Below are 6,000 nucleotides of genomic sequence, written 5' to 3'. Positions count from 1 at the left end.
AAAGAAATAGAAGTGGATTACGTTGATCTCTGGCTGTAATCCCACAGCCATGAGGAACAGTCACCCCAACCGGAGTTCACATATTTTCAGTCGTCTTAATGCCATTCGAAATCAATTAATTTAATTATGTGAGGGAAGGGAATCTTGGGATAATCAAAAAAAACGTGAGGTTATGGATGGTAATTGGAAATTGATTTTATTTCCAATTGGAAATTTTGAAATCCCCCCCTCATCCCCCGTCATCAATTGATTCCACATAATGTGAATTAATGGGGGTTTAAAAAATTACGATACAAGTGCTAAAGGCTACCCAAATCATTGTTTTTTTTAAATTTTTGACAAAATTCTAAGTCAAAATTATTAAATATTGGAAATATTTTATTCTCTCTTATTGATATCGGGTCATTTTATAAAAATCCTCCGACTATTTTAGAAGTTATGGCCCTTGGTAGACCATTACTCAAAAATGGCCAAAATTTAGTCGCTTTTTGCGCCTCTCTTCATTTAGTCATATCCTGGGTATTTGATGAGATATATTAACGCAACTTACATCATTTTCAAGCTGAGACTCTCTTCTTGTAAAAAATAATAATTATCTGAGGAAATACTAACGTATCACATCACATGGGCCCAATAAGGGAGTAGCACGAGAAAAATTATTTTGTGACATAAAATTGTTTATTAAATCTTTTTTAAATTTTTGACAAGATCTAAGGTCGAATAGCCGGAATATAAGTTATTTGACAAGGAAGGGTCTTCGCTGTAAAATGCATGACGTTTTATAAAGATACTCTGAATATTTTAGAAGTTATGGCCTTTGGTAGAACATTACTCAAAAATGCCCAAAATTTGGTCGATTTTTGCGCCTCCCTTCATTTGGTTATATCTTGGGTATTTTGTGAGATATATTAACGCAACTTACATCCTTATAAAGGTGAGACACTCTTCTTATAAAAAATAATAATTAAATGAGAAAATACTAACGTTTCACATCACAAGAGCCCAATAGGGTAGCAGCACGAAAAAAAAACTATTTTGTGACATAAAATTGTTTATTAAATCTTTTTTTAAAATTTTGACAAGATCTCAGGTCGAATAGCCGGAATATTATTAGTTATTTGACAAGGAAGGGTCTACACTGTAAACAGCATATCGTTTTATTAAGATACTCCGAATATTTTAGAAGTTATGGCCCTTGGGAGACCATTACTCAAAAATTCCCAAAATTTGGTAGATTTTTGAGCCTCTCTTCATTTGGTCATATCTGGGTATTTTGTGAGATATATTAACGCAACTTACATCCTTATAAAGGTGAGACTATCCTCTTATAAAAAATATTAATCATATGAGGGAATATCAACGTATCGCTTCACATGGGCCCAATAAGGGAGCAGCACGAAAAAAAATATTTTGTGACATAAAATTGTTTATTAAATCTTTTTAAATTTTTTGACAAGATTTTAAGACGAATAGCCGGAAATTATCACTTATTTGATAGATAAGCGTCTTCAAACTAAAATTCATTTCATTTTTTAAAGATACTCCGAATATTTTAGGAGTTATGGCCCTTGGGAGAACATTACCCAAAAATGCCCAAAATTTGGTAGATTTTTGCGCATGTTTTCATTTGATCATATCTCGGGTATTTTGTGAGATATATGAACACAGCTTACATCATTGTTAAGCTGAGACTCTGCTCTTACAAAAAATAATAATTAAATGAGAAAATACTAATGTATCACAGCACAATAACTGAATAAAAGAGCAGCACGAAAAAATTATCTTGTGACATAAAATTGTTTATTAAATCTTTTTAAATTTTTTGACAAATTTCAAAGACGAATGGCCGGAATATTATAAGTTATTTTACAAGGAAGGGTCCACACTGTAAAAAGCATATTGTTTTATAAAGATACTCCGAATATTTTAGAAGTTATGGCCCTTGGGAGAACATTACTCAAAAATGGCCAAAATTTGGTCGATTTTTGCACCTCTCTTCATTTGGTCATATCTTGGGTATTTTGTGAGATGTATTAACGCAACTTACATTTTCATAAAGTTGAGGATCACTTCTTATAAAAAATAGCAATTAAATGAGGAACTATTGTCGTATCACATCACAAGAGCCCAATAAGGGAGCAGCACGAAAAAAATTATTTTGTGACATAAAATTGTTTATTAAATCTTTTCTAAATTTTCGACAAGATTTTAAGACGAATAGTCGGAATATTATAAGTTTTTTTGATAAGGAAGTGTCTACACTGTAAGATCCATGACATTTTATTAAGATACTCCTAATATATTAGAAGTTATGGACCTTGGAAGAGCACACCTCAAAATTGCCTAAAATTTGGTCGTTTTTTGCACCTCTCTTCATTTGGTCATATCTCGGGTATTTTGTGAGATATATTAACGCAGCTTACATCATTGTAAAGCTGAGACTCTCTTCTTATAAAAAATAAAAATTTAATGAGGAAATATTAACGTATCACTTCACATGGCCCCAATAAGGGAGTAGCACGAAAAAGATTATCTTGTGACATAAAATTGTTTATCAAATCTTTTCTAAACTTTTTGACAAATTTCAAAGACGAATGGCCGAAAAATAATCACTTATTTGATAGATAAGCGTCTTCAAACTAAAGTTCATTTCATTTTGTAAAGATACTTCGAATATTTTAGAAGTTATGGCCCTTGGGAGAACATTACTCAAAAATGCCCAAAATTTGGTAGATTTTTGCGCATGTTTTCATTTGATCATATCTCGGGTATTTTGTGAGATATATGAACGCAGCTTACATTATTATAAAGGTGGGACTCTCCTCTTAACAAGTAGAACAAAAAATTTAAGGTTATACCAGCATTATAAAATTGTCTTGTAAAGTTAGAATTTTATTTTTTTAATTTTTTTCAAACCCCTAATCATTCCATTCTCTTTTAAAGCACTCCCCTTTTCTTGGCCATTTCACCTTTAGATTATTTGAAATCGAGTAAATCTCCTGATGCTATTGCTGCTGCTGCCATCTGTCCCAATGTCAGATGAGATAAATCTCTGGGAATTTATTTCTCTTTTCTTTTGCTGTCACTTCTGTCTGCCCGATAAGAGTAATTGACATTAAAACTGTTTGGAAATGCGACAGTGTATCATAATCTCTGCTCCATTCAGCATTTGCTCAGCTTCAAGATGAAGACGAACTCATTTTCAGTAACCTCTAATCAGTCATTCATTCGTGGTAAAAATAAAAACTGTTTCTGCTACCCCTCATCCTTCTCCTCCACCTCCATCGGCTACCTGCATTTCTAAATGCTCGCAATGAAAGCCAAAAGAAAAGGAATTGAAAAAAACCGACACGCAAACGAAAACTGAATAGAATAGTCTATTTGCGTAATGCTTAGAGCTAAATAAGATTTAAATTTCATAGAATTTTTCCAACCAAAAGAAAATGAGAATCCACTAAAAAAATTGCAAGAATGAATGACTGAAAGAAGTGAAAAATAACATGAAACGACACTTGGAATAGAAACAACAACAGCGAAAGCGGAGCAATGGCCATAATAACAATAATAATGGTGCTGCTGCTGATGATGAGCAGCCTGAGCCTGAAACTGATGCCACCTACCATGACTGCTGCTGTGGTGCTTGCTCCTAGCTCCTGGCTCCTGATGAATGAGCTGATGAAACACATCGTCGACGATGCCTGCAATCTCTGCTCTACGGCTGGTAGTCATTCAATGTCATTCCGATGTTCGAAAGACTGCTGATGAAATGAAATGAAGGAAATTGTTGCTAAAATGACATACACGCCGAACAAATTGGTATTTATAAAGATAAAGAGGCAAGCGTAGGTACTGATGAGCATGAGCAGGCCCAAGTGTCACACGATCCGAGAAGGCCATGTTTCACAAAAAAAAAACAATGGCAAAAGAACGCATAGATAATGCCATCAAACAGGCAACATTATAATGATGATGAGGACGAACGAGGAACTAAATTACTGCAATCAGGCTAATGACGAATGCAAGAAAAGGATTAGAATTCTCTCGTCTTGTTGTGTTAAAGACATCAGGAAATGTTAGAGACATTGTAGACGGAGCTATTGTCTGCTGTGTGTGACGATTGGGATTTGAAGGTTGCCAGGATTTCCGTGGGAGTAAAATGAAGAGAAGACCTCCGAGTTTGCTTTGCATAAAATTGTATGGCAATTATAGTGTCCCGAGAAGGAAAGTATCAAAGAGTTATGGTGCTGCAGCATTTTTGAGCCTTTAAAAGAGCAGGACATTTTTAAGAATTTTTTTTTTTTAAATTACGGAAAATAGAAGACCTCTTAGATCACACGCACAGATATCGAGCAGCCCTGCAATGTTCTCCATTCAATATTAGAATAGAAAAGAGCAATTGTGTGGCTGCGATTAGATTAAGTTAGACTAGCTTCAGTAGTACTTAAGAAACATATTTTTAAATAAAAAAAACTAGAATTGAAACTACATCCAAAGAAAAAGGTCGTTCTGTCTTTTCTCATTTTCTACATTAATCCTTCAAGCCGGATCAAGAATTGAATCTACACCCAAGCGAAGCAATTGTATTCCTTTCTCATCACCGAATAAAGAATAGTGTTGACAATCGAAGAGGGAGATTGGACTCTATTCTCATTACATTGATCCTCCGAGCAGGATCCGTATAGGAGAATAGAGTTGACAATCGAAGAGGGAGATTGGAATCTTTTCTCTCATACACAGAGTATATCACAAAGTCTAACAGCTAACGTTCGGAGGATCTAGAAGGCTTTGAGTTCTCTGAAATTCTCAAATTGTAATGCCTTTATTTTCAAGAAGACACCAGAGGCCTTTTTTACTATACCTTTTACTATATAAAGACCTGGGATTTTTTAATATTCTACTTCTTATCTCAGCTGATTTAAATTTGTACGCGTACGCGTGAATCTTATTCTACCTACACGCCACATATGAAACCTTCTGTATTTGAAGAAACAGAGAGAAGTCGCAAAAGGAAAGCAAAACGTCAAGCCCAAGGGGTAAAGAAAGGCAAAATAACTCTGGACGCCGTCAAAATGTTGAAAGAGACGCTGGGGTAAAGATTGCCTTCATGAACTAAAATGCGTTCCAACTTCTCAGCGTCAAAACACAATTATACCAGGGCCTCAATTCTTGTTCTATGCAAATATGAAATTAAAACTTTTATAAAGGAAAGAAATGTTAAATGAAAAATTTTATGAAGGAAATATTTTTCATTTCATATTTTCATAGAATAAGAATCTAGACCCAGAAATGTAGACGATACGAGCATGGCCCCAACTCAAATCAATGAACGCCGTCAGAATTTTGAAATGAACACTGGGTTAATAAATGCCTTGAGCAACAAAAATGCGTTCCATCATCTCTGCGTCAAAACACAATTACATCGTTAATGAATTGCGTTCCTTTGCCACACCAGAAATGAAGACAATGCGGGCATGGCCACAGTTCAAATCAATGAAAGACGTCAACATTTTTAAATAGGCTTTGAAGTAAAACATACATGGGATGAAAAGACTGCAACCAACTTCAGACTACTGTCATTTCTAAGCCACTCGTCCGACAGCTGTTAAAATTCTGCCAGTGACAGCTCATTATATTGTTTACAAGCGTCCGAAAGCATTTTGCTGAGAATATTCCCGGAAAAAAGTTGTTCGTGATGGAATTCAAGCGTGATTGTGTGATTTCTTTATATTTGAATGGAGGTGACCAAAAGTGGCTATCGTTAGAGCACTCCAGCATTTAAATGTGAATAAATCTTTTGTGTCTCGTACCATCGCTCATTACCGTGACACTGGTAGCGTGGTCCGACGTCAAGGAAGTGGACGGAAGAAAACAGCAACATCAACAGAAATGCTACGAAAAGTAAAAAATCGCTTCTTGATCGAAACCCGCGTCGCAGTGGCCGAAAAATGTCTCGTGAGCTGAACTTATCGCAATATTCCATTCGGTAAATATTGAAAAATG

This window comes from Musca domestica, unplaced genomic scaffold (assembly GCF_030504385.1).
Source record: "Musca domestica strain aabys unplaced genomic scaffold, Musca_domestica.polishedcontigs.V.1.1 27, whole genome shotgun sequence".
In the NCBI taxonomy this organism is placed as follows: domain Eukaryota; kingdom Metazoa; phylum Arthropoda; class Insecta; order Diptera; family Muscidae; genus Musca; species Musca domestica.
This window is presented reverse-complemented; position numbering follows the sequence as displayed.